This window comes from Bombina bombina, chromosome 5 (assembly GCF_027579735.1).
Source record: "Bombina bombina isolate aBomBom1 chromosome 5, aBomBom1.pri, whole genome shotgun sequence".
NCBI classification, from domain to species: Eukaryota; Metazoa; Chordata; class Amphibia; order Anura; family Bombinatoridae; genus Bombina; species Bombina bombina.
Window position 1 is genome coordinate 15,540,283 of NC_069503.1, and position 19,094 is coordinate 15,559,376.

Genomic DNA, 19,094 nt, shown 5'->3' on the forward strand with positions numbered 1-19,094 from the left:
TGACTGCTTAATGCTACCGCAAGCTCGCTGTAGCACTTTGTACTCAAATTTATTAACCAGAGGTCAGACCACTGGTTAATAAAATAAATGTCCCCCAATTTCATCAAAATAAAGCGTTGTGTTCCCCTTTTTAAAATGAAAAATTATGACCATCTTTATTTATTTTTAAATAACTGCACAAAGCAGTTATAAGAGGTTAAAGTGAGCAGGTGTGGGTGTTACCAAAAAACAGCGCTGAAAAGTACTTTACATAGCAGTCTATAGGGACCGTGTTTAAACTGTAAATATATATGTATATGCTTATATATATATGTGTGTGTGTGTGTTACTGTGTGTATATACATATATATATATTTATGTGTTAGTATGTGTATATACATATATATTTATTTATGTGTTACTATGTGTATATACATATATATTTATGTGTTATTATGTGTATATACAGATATATTTATGTGTTACTATGTGTATATACATATATATTTATGTGTTACTGTGTGTATATACATATATATTTATGTGTTACTGTGTGTATATACATATATATTTATGTGTTACTGTGTGTATATACATATATATTTATGTGTTACTATGTGTATATACATATATATTTATGTGTTATTATGTGTATATACATATATATTTATGTGTTACTATGTGTATATACATATATATTTATGTGTTATTATGTGTATATACATATATATTTATTTGTTACTATGTGTATATACATATATATTTATGTGTTATTATGTGTATATACATATATATTTATGTGTTACTGTGTGTATATACATATATATTTATGTGTTACTGTGTGTATATACATATATATTTATGTGTTACTGTGTGTATATACATATATATTTATGTGTTACTGTGTGTATATACATATATATTTATGTGTTACTATGTGTATATACATATATATTTATGTGTTATTATGTGTATATACATATATATTTATGTGTTACTATGTGTATATACATATATATTTATGTGTTACTATGTGTATATACATATATATTTATGTGTTATTATGTGTATATACATATATATTTATGTGTTAGTATGTGTATATACATATATATTTATGTGTTAGTATGTGTATATACATATATATTTATGTGTTAGTATGTGTATATACATATATATTTATGTGTTACTATGTGTATATACATATATATTTATGTGTTAGTATGTGTATATACATATATATTTATGTGTTACTATGTGTATATACATATATATTTATGTGTTAGTATGTGTATATACATATATATTTATGTGTTAGTATGTGTATATACATATATATTTATGTGTTAGTATGTGTATATACATATATATTTATGTGTTAGTATGTGTATATACATATATATTTATGTGTTACTATGTGTATATACATATATATTTATGTGTTAGTATGTGTATATACAGATATATTTATGTGTTACTATGTGTATATACATATATATTTATGTGTTACTATGTGTATATACATATATATTTATGTGTTACTATGTGTATATACAGATATATTTATGTGTTACTATGTGTATATACAGATATATTTATGTGTTATTATGTGTATATACAGATATATTTATGTGTTATTATGTGTATATACAGTAGTGACGTGCACTCATAGGAGTCAGGTGAGGCACTGCCGCACCTGCCATTTGGGGCAAATGAAAAAAATATATATAGTTTTATTAAAAAAAAAAAAGTTAAATGTTTTTTTTTTTTTACATTTCTAACTCTATAATATTGCGCAATAGAGAGGCACTGGGTTCTGTTTTTTCTCTATTCTGCAATATTTTACATGTATTTTTATAACTAGCCGCTCTGCAGCACCAAGTGGTGACTTGCAGCTGCAGCGCGGCTGAAAAAAGTGTTAAAGAGGCATCTATAATGAGGCCTCGTATTTTCCCTGGGAGACTGGCTCAGCCAATCAACACCGGTCTTGACTCCCTGGCCCTGCTGTACTGTGCACTGCACATGCGCAACAAAGGAGAAGTCTGGCGGCACGGGAACAACAGTCAGTGCCACTCACTCCTGCCTGTTTGGGACTGACTGTTACGTCACTGAGCCAAGTAGCGAGTGTAGCCTGCCTGGCCCTGAGCTAATCGTGTGATGATTTATTGTGAGCAGTAAATATTATAAGGCAGAGATGAGTAGTGGCCGCCCCCCCCTCTGCTCTGATGTTAAACTTTAAGTGTCTGTGTGTGAGTGAGTGACCGTCAATGTTGCGACTCTGACATCATCTTCTCTGCTTAATAAATTTATTTTAGAGAATGAGCAGCCGGCATCTTGTGATTTTGTGCACACTGCAGTGCACAGTAATATATTATAAGGCAGAGTAGTGGCCGCCCCCTCTGATGTTAAACTTTGTGTCTGACCCGGTCAGTGTTGTAACTTGCTATGCTATCTTCTCTGCTTACTAAATACATTTTACAGAATGAGCAGCCATCTTGTGATTTTGTGCACAGTAATATATTACAGGCAGAGTAGTGGCCGCCTCCTCTGATGTTAAACTTTGTGTCTGACCCGGTCAGTGTTGTAACTTGCTATGCTATCTTCTCTGCTTACTAAATACATTTTACAGAATGAGCAGCCATCTTGTGATTTTGTGCACAGTAATATATTATAGGCAGAGTAGTGGCCGCCCCCTCTGATGTTAAACTTTAAGTGTCAGACGGTCAGACACTTAAAGCTTAACATCAGAGGGGGCGGCCAGTACTCTGATTTATAATATATTTACTGTGCACAAAATCACAAGATGGCTGCTCATTCTGTAAAATTTATTTAGTAAGCAGAGAAGATGTCAGTAGCAAGTTACAACACTGACCGACACTGACCGGGTCAGACACAAAGTTTAACATCAGAGGGGGCGGCCACTACTCTGCCTTATAATATATAAAACATTTACTGTGCACAAAATCACAAGATGGCTGCTCATTCTGTAAAATTAATTTAGTAAGCAGAGAAGATTTCAGTAGCAAAATTGAATTTGCAAGCAAATAAATAAATAATTAACGTGAAACGCGTTGCTGTTGTTTTTAACTTTTGTATTAAATTTTTATACTCTCATTTTGCTGCCTTTCCATTTTTTTTGGATATTTTCATCATTTTATTTACTTTTTGGATCTCTGGACTCTCCTGGGTGAGATGAGGATTCCATTGGCTGACCACTCTAACACAGAGCTGAACGGACCTGCATCTTACCTTGGCATCTATGGACTCTCCCTGGTGAGACGAGGATTCCATTGGTCGAATTTATGTTGTGTCTACCGGATGACTGGTTGGTTCCAGACCACTTATATTGCACATCAGTGCTTTATACCTTTTGAGTAAGATTCTTAATATCTGCTGTTATCTTCTGTGGAGTCAATTGATCTGCATTATGTGGCGCCCTCTATCTCCTTTGTTATAAATTTTGATAATAGAAGTAAACAGGAAAGTAGCTTAAAATTGTATGTTCTACTGAAATCCTGAAGGAGAAGTTTTATTTTTCATGTCCCTTTAAGGTAAAACTCAATCATTTGTGTTAGGTATTTTTGTAATGAACAGCTTCTGTTTGGACGTTATTTGCTGTTATGGATATTATTTGGTTGTGTTTGTTTGTGCTAGCTTGTTTTTGGACTACATCACTAGAATAAAGGACAAAATATGTAATATTCCTATTTATTAAAATTTTAATTAACTAGATTTTCTATAGGGCTAGGTAAATTATTTGTTTTGAATAATATATGTTTCATGGTCTAACAACAAGATGTGCTGTGTTGGTCATTCTGACAGTGTTTGCTGGTTGATGTTAGGAATTATATTTGAGGTACCACAGCATTCTTTTTGCAATTATTAAGTCATGTTTTTGTCTATTGAATTCAAATATGGATTAGGCAATGACCTGGGTGATAATAAAGCTGTGTGTTCTTAGAAGCTCCATAAATGAACAAGCTGTGTTCCAACTTCCATAGTATCCATACTGTCCCTTTAAACATGTTATTGTAGAATTGTTTAATGTCCATAAAAAAAGGAAGATGTGAATACAAAACAGTACACTGACTATTACAGCATGCAACATAAATATTATAGCCATTGTTTTGGATCCATAACATGCAACATAAAAATAGGCAGTGTTTTATGATATAGTAAAAGCCTTAGGCCTCTAGTTATCAAGCCGTCAACCGCAAATACGCTGGAATTCCGCAGTGTATTTGTGGCGAGGCTGATTCGCTGTAGTTATCAAGCCCTACACACCAGCAAAAGTAGAATCTAGTGACGTAAGCTACGATCCGCCGGACTCAGTCCGACACAGATCGATTCTTACGTCACTCCAGATGTGCCGAACGCAAGTTCTGCACAATCTGACTACTTTTGTAAGTTATCAAAGAACAACCAGGTACGCTCGGCACTTTTACGGCCCAGCGTACCTGGTTTTCTATCCGCCGCCCTGGAGGTGGCAGATCCCATAGGAATCAATGGGAGTCTGACCATAGCGAAAGCTCATGTTCGCTGCTGCCCGATATCCCATTGATTCCTATGGGAGATGTCTGCACCTAACACCCTAACATTTACCCCGAGTCTAAACACCCCTAATCTGCCCCCCCTACACCTTTGCCACCAATATAATACTTATTAACCCCTAAACCACTGCTCCCGGACCCCGCTGCAACAAAAAAAAGGTATTAACCCCTAAACTGCCGCTCCCGGACCCCGCCGCAACTAAATAAAGGTATTAACCCCTAAACCACCGCTCCCGGAACCCGCCGCAACTAAATAAAGGTATTAACCCCTAAACCGCCGATCCTGGACCCCGCCACAACTATAATAAATATATTAACCCCTAAACCGCCGCTCCCGGACCCCACCACCACCTACATAATACCTATTAACCCCTAATCTGCCCCCCCATACCGCCGCCACCTATATTAAATTTATTAACCCCTATCCTGCCCCCCCATACCGCCACCACCTATATTAAATTTATTAACCCCTATCCTGCCCTCCCTACACCGCCGCCACCTATATTAAACTTATTAACCCCTAAACCTAAGTTTAACCCCAACACCCCCCTAACTTAAATATTATTTAAATAAATCTAAATAAAAATTACTTTTATTAACTAAATTATTCCTATTTAAAACTAAATACTTACCTATAAAATAAACCCTAAGATAGCTACAATATAACTAATAGTTACATTGTAGCTAGCTTAGGGTTTATTTTTATTTCACAGGCAAGCTTGTATTTATTTTAACTAGGTACAATAGTTATTAAAGAGTTATTAACTATTTAATAACTACCTAGCTAAAATACTTACAAAATTACCTGTAAAATAAATCCTAACCTAAGTTACAATTAAACCTAACACTACACTATCATTAAATAAATTAAATAAATTACCTACAATTGCTTAAAATTAATTACAATTAAATAAACTAAACTATAGTATAAAAAACCCTCACTAAATTACAGAAAATAAAAAAAGAATTACAAGAAGTTTAAACTAATTACACCTAATCTAAGCCCCCTAATACAATAATAAAGCCCCCCAAAATAATAAAATTCCCTACCCTATCCTAAATTACAAAGTAATCAGCTCTTTTACCAGCCCTTAAAAGGGCTTTTTGCGGGGCATTGCCCCAAAGTAATCAGCTCTTTTACCTGTAAAACAAAATACAACCCCCCCAACATTAAAACCCACCACCCACATACCCCTACTCTAACCCACCCAAACCCCCCTTAAAAAACCTAACACTAACCCCCTGAAGATCACCCTACCTTGAGTCGTCTTCACCCAACCGGTCCGAAATCTTCATCCAAGCGGGGCAGAAGAGGTCCTCCATCCGATAGAAGTCTTCATCCAAGTGGCGCAGAAGAGGTCCTCCATCCGATAGAAGTCTTCATCCAAGTGGCGCAGAAGAGGTCCTTCATCCGGTAGAAGTCTTCATCCAAGCGGCGTCTTCAATCTTCATCTGGAGCAGAGAGGAGCCATCTTCCAAGGAGCCGACGCGGAGCCATCCTCTTCAACCGATGGACTAACCACGAATGACGGTTCCTTTAAATGACGTCATCCAAGATGGCGTCCCTCGAATTCCGATTGGCTGATAGGATTCTATCAGCCAATCGGAAATAAGGTAGGAAAAATCTGATTGGTTGATTCAATCAGCCAATCAGATTGAAGTTCAATCCGATTGGCTGATCCAATCAGCCAATCGGATTGAGCTCGCATTCTATTGGCTGATCAGAACAAATCGGAATTTGAGGGACGCCATCTTGGATGACGTCATTTAAAGGAACCGTCATTCGTCGTTAGTCCATCGGTTGAAGAGGATGGCTCCGCATCGGCTTCTTGGAAGATGGCTCCGCTCCGCTCCGGATGGATGAAGATTGAAGACGCCGCTTGGATGAAGACTTCTACTGGATGAAGGACCTCTTCTGCGCCACTTGGATGAAGACTTCTATCGGATGGAGGACCTCTTCTGCCCTGCTTGGATGAAGATTTCGACCCGGTTAGGTGAAGATGACTCAAGGTAGGGTGATCTTCAGGGGGTTAGTGTTAGGTTTTTTTAAGGTGGGTTTGGGTGGGTTAGAGTAGGGGTATGTGGGTGGTGGGTTTTAATGCTGGGGGGGTTGTATTTTTTTTTTACAGGTAAAAGAGCTGATTACTTTGGGGCAATGCCCCACAAAAAGCCCTTTTAAGGGCTGGTAAAAGAGCTGATTACTTTGTAATTTACGATAGGATAGGGAATTTTATTATTTGGGGGGGCTTTATTATTTTATTAGGGGGCTTAGATTAGGTGTAATTAGTTTAAACTTCTTGCAATACTTTTTTATTTTCTGTAATTTAGTGTTTGTTTGTTTTTGTACTATAGTTTAGTTTGTTTAATTGTAATTAATTTTAGGTAATTGTTGGTAATTTATTTAATTTATTTAATGATAGTGTAGTGTTAGGTTTAATTGTAACTTAGGTTAGGATTTATTTTACAGGTAATTTTGTAAGTATTTTAGCTAGGTAGTTATTAAATAGTTAATAACTCTTTAATAACTATTGTACCTAGTTAAAAAAATACAAAGTTGCCTGTAAAATAAAAATAAATCCTAAAATAGCTACAATGTCATTATTAATTATATTGTAGCTATATTAGGGTTTATTTTACAGGTAAGTATTTAGTTTTAAATAGGAATAATTTAGTTAATAATAGTAATTTTTATTTAGATTTATTTAAATAATATTTAAGTTAGGGGGGTGTTAGGGTTAGGGTTAGACTTAGGTTTAGTGGTTAATATGTTTAATATAGTGGCGGAGGTGTAGGGGGGGCAGGATAGGTGTTAATACATTTAATATAGGTGGCGGCGGTGTAGGGGGGGGCAGGATAGGGGTTAATAAATTTAATATAGGTGGCGGTATAGGGGGGGCAGGATAGGGGTTAATTAGTTTAATATAGATGGCGGCGGTATAGGGGGGGCAGGATAGGGGTTAATAAGTTTAATGTAGGTGGTGGCAGGCTCCGGGAGCGGCGGTTTAGGGGTTAAATAATTTAATTAGTTGTGGCGGGGTCTGGGAGCGGCGGTTTAGCGGTTAAACAATTTATTTAGTTGCGGCGGGGTCCGGGAGCGGCAGGATAGGGGTTAATAAGTTTATGTAGGTGGCGGCGGTATAGGGGGCAGCAGATTAGGGGTTAATAGGTATAATGTAGGTGGCGGCGGGGTCCGGGAGCGGCGGTTTAGGGGGTAATAACTTTATTATAGTTGCGGCGGGGTCCGGGAGCGGCGGTTTAGGGGGTAATAACTTTATTATAGTCGCAGCGAGGTCCGGGTGCGGCGGTTTAGGGGGTAATAACTTTATTATAGTTGCGGGGGGCTCCGGGAGTGGCGGTTTAGGGGGTATAACAGTATAGTATAGTGTGAGTGCTTAGTGACAGCGAGATCGATGACTGTTAGTTAACAACAGTCCGCTGCTCATCGCTCTGTACTTGGTGCGCGGCTTTTTGACAGCTTTATTGATAAATTTGGAGAGCATATTCAGGTCTGCGGCAGCGAGGTTAGGCGAACTTAGCCGGGCATATTGGGGCCAGCGAATGCAGGTAAGTACGGAGCTTAATAACTAGAGCCTGGTAACGATGAAGGTGCAAGCTCTTGGAATCGTGGCAACTATGTGGAGGTAGTATATTTTATAGCAGAGATCCATGACAAGTTAGCTATGCATTTGGAAACAGCCACAGTTTTTATTGCATTATCTAACAGAATGCAAAATGATTTAATAGAATCAGTTGCTGATGTCATTAGAGATGACATAAAAAAGGAGATTGATGCAGCCCCATTTGTTGCTATTGAAGTAGATGAAACAACTGATGTCACTAACAAATCCCAGATATCTGTAGTTTTCCGTTATGTGACGAACAATGAGTTGTTTTGTGAGGTTAAGGAGGCGTTCTTAGGATTTGATGAAGTGATTGACAGACGAGCAACAGCTATTGCTAATTATTTATTTGGAGTGTTGGAGATATACAATTGTTTGGAAAAGCTGGTAAGTCAGACTTTTGATGGAGCAGCTGTGATGGCATCAGATCTTAATGGGGTTCAGGCCAAGATTAAAGAAAAAGGTCGAGAAGCAACATTTTTCCATTGTTATGCCCACAAATTGAACCTGGTGCTTTTGCATTCAGCAAAATGTATGCCTGAGTGTAAACTATTTTTTTCAAAACTGGAGCATCTTGTCTCTTTTTTCAATCACTCAACCAAGCGCACCCACCTACTGGACGATGTTGTAAAGAAACGTTTACCAAGAGCGGCACCCACCAGATGGAGTACAAACTCCAGACTAGTGCAGACAGTCAACATGTACCTACCTGATCTGCGTGCTATGTTCGGGATTATAGTTGATGATGAAGAGAAATGGGAGGGTGACACCGCGTTGCTTGCTTCTGGATTTCTACAATGGCTGAATAAAGCATCAACCTGCTTCTTACTTATGACATAAGAGGACATTTTCTTAAAAACTGACGGACTCTTTCTTATACTACAGAATAGAGTCATGGATGTTGCATTCTGCTGTGCGTCAATTCGTGAAGTAATGGCATTTCTGGAACACTAGAGACAAGACTTTGACGCATTCTATAAGCGATTTGAGGACAGATGTGTCAGATTTGAGCTCACAGAGAATGATAGAGGCAATCATCCTATAAGAGATGTAAGGAGAAGGATGTTTTATAATATTCTGGACAATGTGAAAACCTCTGTACTATACATCAATTTACCCTCTTACACACCTCATGTCACCTCTGTACTATACATCACTTTACCCTCTTACACACCCTATGTAACCTTTGTCCTATGCTTATATAACCTCCCTACGGATTATGGATTCAGGCATTATGTTAAGTCACCCTGTGCCCATTATAGGTACAGGGTGCAAATCCAACAGTACTGGAGGGGTTAACTTCAGTTTTGAGTAACTGTTGTTGGAGGGGTTAACTTCAGTTATTATTATTATTATTATCGGTTATTTGTAGAGCGCCAACAGATTCCGCAGCGAGTAACTGTTTTGTCTAAGACAGTTGGAGTTGTTTTTAAACCAGAAGTAAGCAGGAGAAGGACTATAAACAAGTATCTGAGCAAAAGGACCTGATTTTAAACAAAACACAGAGCTCTGAGAGTTGAAGGAGAGTGTCAACCAGGTGGGAGACCTGCATAAATACCGGGCATATAGCCCTCAATAAAGTAGTTTCTGTTTTACCCTCAAGACGGAGCTTGGTCTCATGTTTGTGGGGAAATTAACTGGATTTGTGTGTTGCTGATCCCGTATTCAGGGCATCTCATCTGATATTAACCCTCGATAACAGGGTTATACCATAACAATTGGTGGCAAGCGACGGGGTGGTCCTCATCGCCCAGAAGAGCAACGACACATCCGGACCTAATGGAATACCGTATGAAAGGCTGAAAAGAGCCACCCTTAAAGACCTGCTAGAACAATGAGGCCGACAGTCCAGTAACCTCAGGAAGAGGGAGATTATTACAATACTGTCCGAGATGGACGGAGTACCAGGGCCCGAAGGAACCAATGAGCCCAGCATATCAGACAGAACCCCCGAAGAAGCAAGCTTTGACTGGGCGGTTAAAATAAGACTGGCACATTATGGCCCCAACCCGTCTGCCGAAATTATCGGTCATAGCAGCCGTAGAGGCCAACCTACTTCGCCAAAGAGGCGCTGCAGCAGCCCAAGTCACAGCAACCCCAGTGGGAAACAGAAAAATAAATTTTGCAGCTTTTAAAAACTTCATTGAAACAGAAGGAGAGATTGATGGGTACCTTGCGGATTTTGAGAGGCAATGTGCACTACACAAGGTACCCACAGAGGACTGGGTTACGATATTATCCGGAACATTATCCGGCCGGGCTAGCGAGGCTTTTCGGGCCATTCCAGATGAGGAAGTCAGGGATTATAATGCTGTAAAAGAGGCTCTGCTCTCCAGGTATGCGATTACACCGGAGGCATACAGGAGACGGTTCAGAGACACTGTTAAACTAGCTGGAGATTCCTACGTTGAGTGGGCATGTAAGGTGCACCGCAGAGCAGGTCACTGGATGGTGGGGTGCCAAGCCGTATCTGGGGAAGAGGTGCTGCAGCTATTCCTGTTGGTAGATTACTTCGACAAGTTATCCGCAGGAGTTAGAGAGTGGGTTCGGGACCGTAAACCCTCCACCCTGCATGAAGCTGCTCACCTGGCAGATGAGTATACGGATGCCCGCAAACTGGACACTGCTACCAGTAAGAGCCCTGCCAGAGTGGAGTACAGACCCCCAGTCACCCCAGCAGCTACCAGTTACCAACCCCCGGCGTACCGCTCTACCACATGGCCTCCAGCCACAAACTATCCTCAGACAGCCCAGTTCAACTCACGGGACTACTCACAGCCTATTCTGTGCTTTGGATGTAAGCAACTAGGGCACAAAAGACCAGAGTGTCCCCTAAACACAGCAAACTAAGCACAGTCCTGGAGAAGACCCGCTGGTGGAAACCCATGTAACCCTTAGCCTGCTGCCCACTGCGTAGAGGAGGAAGAATGCTGGGGCATCCTACATGAAGCAGACCCCGTGCAAGCTGCCCACCGGGATAAAAGGCAACAGCACCGGCAACTGGTTAAAGTGAATGGGAAGGAGGTCAGTGGTCTATGGGATACTGGTGCTACCATGACCAAGCTCCAAAAGAACTTGGTGTCTGAGAACCAGCACACCAGAGACACTGTGGCTGTGAGGGTAGCAGGGGGCGCTGTGTTCCGCCTACCTGTTGCCCGGTTACATTTGGATTGGGGAGTGGGCTCTAGACATGTGAATGTGGGTGTCATGAAGGACTTACCAGCTGATGTTCTCCTTGGAAATGACTTGGCCCCCCTTGTTTCTGCCTACGCTCCCATGGGTCCCGCCGATGTTAACTCTGTGACTACCCGTGCCCAGATCCGTGCCGCAGAGACTGACCCACCTGCTGCTGAGCCCCAGGACGCTGAGCTCAGTAAATCTATGTCCGCTATTGATATGTGGAAGTCCCGTTACAATGCACTGATGAAGGAGAAAAGTCAAGTAGAGGATGAAATGGTCACGTTAAACAATCACGCAACAGTGCTAGCGGGAGAAAAGAGGAGCGCAGAGGAAAAAGCGCGTTTAGAACGGGAATCTCTGCTAGACAAGCTTCACCGACAGACCGCAGAAAACACCAGCTTCAGAATGGAACATGAAACATTAAAGACAAACTTAGCGACACTGGAGGAGAAGCTGATGCTGGCTCATAGTGAGGTGCAGCAACTCAAGGGCACCCTACGTCAGTATGAAGGACTTGTGGATACCTATAAAGAGCAGGTACAAAAAACTTGTAAAGAAGCCGATGAGATTTGTCTCCAACTGGAAAGAAGCGTCTCTGAAAACAAAAACTTGAAGGAATGTTTAGCCCTGGTCTGGGCACTGAAGAAGTTGAACCCTTATTTATACGGACAGGAATTCTCTCTCATAACAGGAATGCAGATGGATTGTCCCGGCAAACTGACATTCCTACCACCTCCTAGTCCGGTCATCCCTAAGTTGACCCGCCAAAGGGTCAAGCCGGGTCTGCCGGAGTGTCCCACCAGGAGGGGGCCATGTGACAGACCTCTCTGTCAACCTCCCTATGGATTATGGATTCAGGCATTATGTTAAGTCATCCTGTGCCCATTATAGGTACAGGGTGCAAATCCATCAGTACTGGAGGGGTTAACTTCAGTTTTGAGTAACTGTTGTTGGAGGGGTTAACTTCAGTTTTGAGTAACTGTTGTTGGAGGGGTTAACTTCAGTTTTGAGTAACTGTTTTGTCTGAGACAGTTGGAGTTGTTTTTAAAACAGAAGTAAGCAGGAGAAGGACTATAAACAAGTATCTGAGCAAAAGGACCTGATTTTAAACAAAACACAGAGCTCTGAGAGTTGAAGGAGAGTGTCAACCAGGTGGGAGACCTGCATAAATACCGGGCATATAGCCCTCAATAAAGTAGATTCTGTTTTACCCTCAAGACGGAGCTTGGTCTCGTGTTTGTGGGGAAATTAACTGGATTCGTGTGTTGCTGATCCCGTATTCAGGGCATCTTTCATCTGATATTAACCCTCGATAACAGGGTTATACCATAACACCCTCTTACACACCTCATGTAAGCTCTGTACTATACATCACTTTACTCTCTTACACACCTCATGTAAGCTCTGTACTATACATCACTTTACCCTCTTACACACCCTATGTAACCTTTGTCCTATGCTTATATATGAAGCAAGGTTTATAAATATAAGAATACGGTTACAGTTTTCAGTCGCTGAGTTCCTGTATTCCTCTGCTGTTTATTGCCATTCGGTGTCCCTGAAATCAAAGAACACGTATGTTTTACTTGCAGAGAATGTCTCAGCTTGTCTTTGTATGTTTATTTTAACTTATATCTAAATCCTTTTTCTTTTTGTCTTTATTTTATTACATCAGAAAAAACAACAGCGAGGTAAGTAAAAATATGCTAAATGTTTCTAAAATCAAAGAATTTGGTAAACGCATGAGAAATTGATTGATTTAGAAACGTGATACATAGATGAGATGCATAGATATACAAAAAATAGATAGATGGATAGGTAGGTAGTAATGTATTGATAACAAGTAGTAACAATTTGTAACCACTCGACAAGGCAATATATGCTAAGGAATAGTTAATGCATTTACAAAATGGTAATAAAACAATTCAATGTGATTATCTATGTCTATCTATCTCTCTATCTATTTATCTATCTATCTATCTATCTATATCTATCTATCTATCTATTCAGTGGCGGCTGGTGAATTTTTAAGATGCTGGTGCACAAGACCCTGCCAATTTAAGTAAACCCCACCACTTAAAAGGCCCCACCCATTTCAACCAAATTTCTAAACTCTATAATCTGATATATATACACACACACACTAAACAAAAATGCACAAAAAACATAGCAATAGTTCCCTTTTCAGACTCAATTAAAGGGATGGTCTAGTCAAACAAACTTTCATGATTCAGGGGTTTTGTCATCATATTTGCTTTCTGATTACAGTTTGTAATTAATACAAAAATAACCCAATAAAAGCAAATCTAATAAGAGATATATCCCTTATCTCTTAATAATATAGTGCATAAACAGCCCAGATCTAAATATTCTAAAGAAAAAATATTAACCACAGTACTAGTTACATCAAAGTATCTCTATGCAATTCATATAAATAATAAAATCAATTGATAAAATATATAGTTTAATAATAGTATGTAATGGTAGTCATAAACTTAAAATGTTTAAAGTAAAATTATTTTACGCTAAAATCCTCAAAAAGAACTAAATTCTATATTTATCACTTCATAGCATTAACCCCTTAATGACCACAGCACTTTTCCATTTTCTGTCCGTTTGGGACCAAGGCTATTTTTACATTTCTGTAGTGTTTGTGTTTAGCTGTAATTTTCCTCTTGCTGATTTACTGTACCCACACATATTATATACCGTTTTTCTCGCCATTAAATGGACTTTCTAAAGATACCATTATTTTCATCATATCTTATAATTTACTATAAAAAAAATTATAAAATATGAGAAAAAATGGAAAAAAAAAACACTTTTTCTAACTTTGACCCCCAAAATCTGTTACACATCCCCAAAAACACCCATGCTAAATATTTTCTAAATTTTGTCCTGAGTTTAGAAATACCCAATGTTTACATGTTCTTTGCTTTTTTTGCAAGTTATAGGGCCATAAATACAAGTAGCACTTTGCTATTTCCAAACCATTTTTTTCAAGATTAGCGCTAGTTTCATTGGGACACTGATATCTGTCAGGAATCCCTGAATATCCCTTGACATGTATAAAAAATTTTTTTGTAGACAACCCAAAGTATTGATCTAGGCCCATTTTGGTATATTTCATGCCACCATTTCACCGCCAAATGCAATCAAATAAAAAAAATCGTTCACTTTTTCACAAATTTTTTCACAAACTTTCGGTTTCTCACTGAAATTATTTACAAACAGCTTGTGCAATTATGGCATAAATGGTTGTAAATGCTTCTCTGGGATCCCCTTTGTTCAGAAATAGCAGACATATATGGCTTTGGCATTGCTTTTTGGTAATTAGAAGGCCGCTAAATGCCGCTGCGCACCACACGTGTATTATGCCCAGCAGTGCAGGGGTTAATTAGGGAGCTTGTAGGGAGCTTGTAGGGTTAATTTTAGCTTTAGTGTAGTGTAGCAGACAACCCAAAGTATTGATCTAGGCCCATTTTGGTATATTTCATGCCACCATTTCACCGCCAAATGCGATCAAATAAAAAAAAAACGTTCCCTTTTTCACAAACTTTTTGTTTCTCACTGAAATTATTTACAAACAGCTTGTGCAATTATGGCATAAATGGTTGTAAATTTTTCTCTGGGATCCCCTTTGTTCAGAAATAGCAGACTTATATTGCTTTGGCGTTGCTTTTTGGTACTTAGAAGGCCGCTAAATGCGCATCACACGTATTATGGCTAGCAGTGAAGGGGTTAATTAGGTAGCTTGTAGGGAGCTTGCAGGGTTAATTTTAGTTTTAGTGTAGAGATCAGCCTCCCACCTGACACATCAGACCCCCTGATCCCTCCCAAACAGCTCTCTTCCCTCCCCCACCCCACAATTGTCCCCGCCATCTTAAGTACTGGCAGACTTTCTGCCAGTACTAAAATAAAAGCTATATTTGGGCTTTTTTTTAAAAGAAAAGGCATATTTACATATGCTGCTCTGTAGGACCCCCCTTAGCCCCCAACCGGACTGATCCCCCACCAAACAGCTCTCTAACTCTCCCCCTCTGCCTTAATGGCCGCCATCTTGGGTACTGGCAGCTGTCTGCCAGTACGCAGTTTAGAATAAAATTGCTGATATTTTTTAATTTTTTCCCCTTTTCTGTAGTGTAGCTCCCTGCCCCACCAAAGACCAACCCCCCACCCCCTCCTAGATACCTTTGATTAATATATTTTTTTAATTAAAATACCCCTTTCTCAAACTTTTCAAAGTTATATTTTCTGTAGTGTAGCGGTTCCCACCCGCTCCCGCCCCATGCACGCACCCGCCTGCCGCCCCCCGTGCACGCGCGCCCGTGCGCTCCCCCATCGGCCCTGCCCCGATCCCGCCCCCCTCTACATTACCCGGCCCATCGATGGCCGCCCACCCGCCTCCCAAGTCGGCTCCCACCCACCAACGATACCGGCTATCGATGTTCGGTGCAGAGAGGGCCACAGAGTGGCTCTCTCTGCATCGGATGGCCATCTAGAGTTATTGCAGGATGCCTCCATATCAAGGCATCACTGCAATAACCCGAAAGCAGCTGGAAGCGAGCAGGATCGCTTCCAGCTGCTTTCCACACCGAGGACGTGCAGGGTACGTCCTCAGGCGTTAACTGCCTTTTTTTTGAGGACGTACCCTGCACGTCCTCGGTCGTTAAGGGGTTAAACATAAGGGATTTGCACTTTGGGAAGTAGAAAAAAGTATATTTCAAAAGTCATTGACTGCCCCTTTAAGTGCAATTTTTAACTTTCGGGTAGATTACGAGTTTTGTCGGTAAGGCTGCACTTTATTCTCACCGCTCACCTACAGACAGCGCTGGTATTATGGGTTTTTACAAACCCGGCGTTAGCCGCAGAAAAGTGAGCAGAGAGCAAGATTTTGCTCCACATCTCACCCCAATACCAGCGCTGCTTACGGTAGCGGTGAGCTGGCTGAACGTGCTCGTGCACGATTTTCCCATAGGAATCAATGGGGGAGAGCCGGCTGAAAAAAAACCTAACACCTGAAAAAAAGGAGCGTAAAGCTCCTAACGCAGCCCCATTGATTCCTATGGGGAAATAAATTTTATGTCTACACCTAACACCCTAACATGAACCCCGAGTCTAAACACCCCTAATCTTACATTTATTAACCCCTAATCTGTCGCCCCCGACATCGGCGACACCAGCATTATATTATTAACCCCTAATCTTACATTTATTAATCCCTAATCTGCCTGGACCGACATCGCCGACACCAGCATTATATTATTAACCCCTAATCTGCCACTCCGGACACCGCCGCCACCTACATTATACTTATGAACTCCTAATCTGCTGACCCCAACATCGCCGACACCTACATTATATTTATTAACCCCTAATCTGCCGCCCCCAATGTCGCCACAACCTACCTACAATTATTAACCCCTAATCTGCCGCCCCCAACGTCGCCGCCACTATATTAAAGTTATTAACCCTTAAATCTAAGTCTAACCCTAACCATACCCCCCCAACTTAAATATAATTTAAATAAATCTAAATAAAATAACTACAATTATTATCTAAATTATTCCTATTTAAAACTAAATACTTACCTATAAAATAAACCCTAAGATAGCTACAATATAACTAATAGTTACATTGTATCTATCTTAGGGTTTATTTTTATTTTACAGGCAACTTTGTATTTATTTTAAGTAGGTACAATAGTTATTAAATAGTTATTAACTATTTAATAGCTACCTAGTTAAAATAAAGACATTATTTTATTTTAACTAGGTAGCTATTAAATAGTTAATAACTATTTAATAACTATTGTACTTAGTTAAAATAAATACAAAGTTGCCTGTAAAATAAAAATAAACCCTGAGATAGCTACAATGTAACTATTAGTTATATTGTAGCAAGCTAAGGGTTTATTTTATAGGTAAGTATTTAGTTTTAAATATAAATAATTTAGTTAATTGTATTAATTTTATTTAGATGTATTTAAATTATAGTTAAGTTAGGGGGGGTTAGGTTTAGGGGTTAGACTTAGATTTAGGGGTTAATAACTTTAATATAGTGGCGGCAACGTTGTGGGCGGCAGATTAGGGGTTAATAAATGTAGGTAGGTGTCAGCGATGTTAGGGACGGCAGATTAGGGGTTAATAAAATGTAACTAGTGTTTGCGAGGCGGGAGTGCGGCGGTTTAGGGGTTAATATATGTATTATAGTGGTGGCGATGTCCGGTTCGGCAGATTAGGGGTTAAAAATTTTATTTAAGTGTTTGCGATGTGGGGGGGCCTGGGTTTAGGGGTTAATAGGTAGTTTATGGGTGTTAGTGTACTTTTTAGCACTTTAGTTAAGAGTTTTATACTACGGCGTTAGCCCATAAAACCCTTAACTACTGACTTTCAAATGCGGTACCAGGCTTGACAGGAGAGGGTGTGCCGCTCACTTTTAGGAAGACTCGTAATACCGGCGTTAGGCAAATCCAATTGAAAATATAGGATACGCAATTGACATAAGTGGATTTGCGGCATTTTCAAATCTGGACGAAAAAGTGAGCGGTGCACCTGTACCTGCAAGACTCGTAATACCAGCGGGCGTTAAAAAGCAGTGTTGGGACCTCTCAACGCTGCTTTTTAACCCTAACGCAAGACTCGTAATCTAGCCGTTTGTTAGCTAGCTCAGCCTTTGTATGAGCAGATATATGTGTAATAATCTATGTAACATAGGCAAAGTCCATCTCACAGTTTGCTGTTTTTGGTTTTTTATTCCTTCATATAGATTTGCAAAGTTTTAAAAAAGTGCTAAGATCTAACATAGCCACTATATGCAGCAGCGTTAAGTGAAAGCAGTTTGTCTCCTCACACAGTGCAATAGTTCAAATTCCTGCTTCTCTCTCAAGAATGCAGACTTTGGGCTATTAATAGTTATGTCTATGACTCACCAGAATCTGAAGCCTCTATTTCAGGTTTCTCTGTCAAGTCTTTGGAGCAGTCTGTTTAGCTGTCCGTGAACTTCAGCGTGCATCCAAAGCACTCTGCCCTTCAGTGCTAGGCATGTGACTTGATCCTCCAATTAGAATTGCAGATTCCTGGTGTTTTAGAACTGTAAATCATCTGTGTACTGGTACGCTGTGTATTCCAAACTAGTGCCTGTTTAGCCTTTAGCAGATTCAGTCTTTTTCACACTCAATCACCCAGAGTGCTCATGGGAGTAAATATAGGAAAATACTGTTTATCTTTTTTGAAAAAAGTGCACAATTAAAAGTTATTTTTATTGATTCATTGACTTGTTCTTATATTCTGAATATAAGTCAATGAATCAATCAAAATAACTTTTAATTGTGCACTTTTTTCAAAAAGATAAACAGTATTTTCCTATATTTACTCCCATGAGCGATCTGTGAGATTCATAAGACACAAACACTGCACAGGTCGAATCACATCAACGCATTCAGCTAGTAATCTGCCTGCTCTGTCATATGCACTGCCGGGGCTTTTAGATCCAGCCTATACCGTAATATATGTCACAGCATGCAGCAAGCTCTCCTACGCAAACTTACATGAAAACCTCTCACACAATAGCAGCATGTAAAAAATAAATCATTTTGCTGTAGGGACTGGAAAACAAGCCTGGCATTCTAGAATGAGAAAACAAAAAAGTGTGATCCACAAAGAGCTGTGTTAGTGTTTCGTCAACTTCTGTTTTAAAATGCCCACGCCACCAACTTCCACCTGGTCAGGTCACTGTCACTGACTAACTACCAAATGAGCTCCTC

General features: G+C 39.6%; 1 pseudogene; it reads left to right on the forward strand.

Moving 5' to 3' along the window:
• Positions 1 to 9,043: 9,043 nt before the first annotated feature.
• Positions 9,044 to 19,094, forward strand: part of LOC128661235 (uncharacterized) — a 60,140-nt pseudogene continuing 50,089 nt past the window's right edge.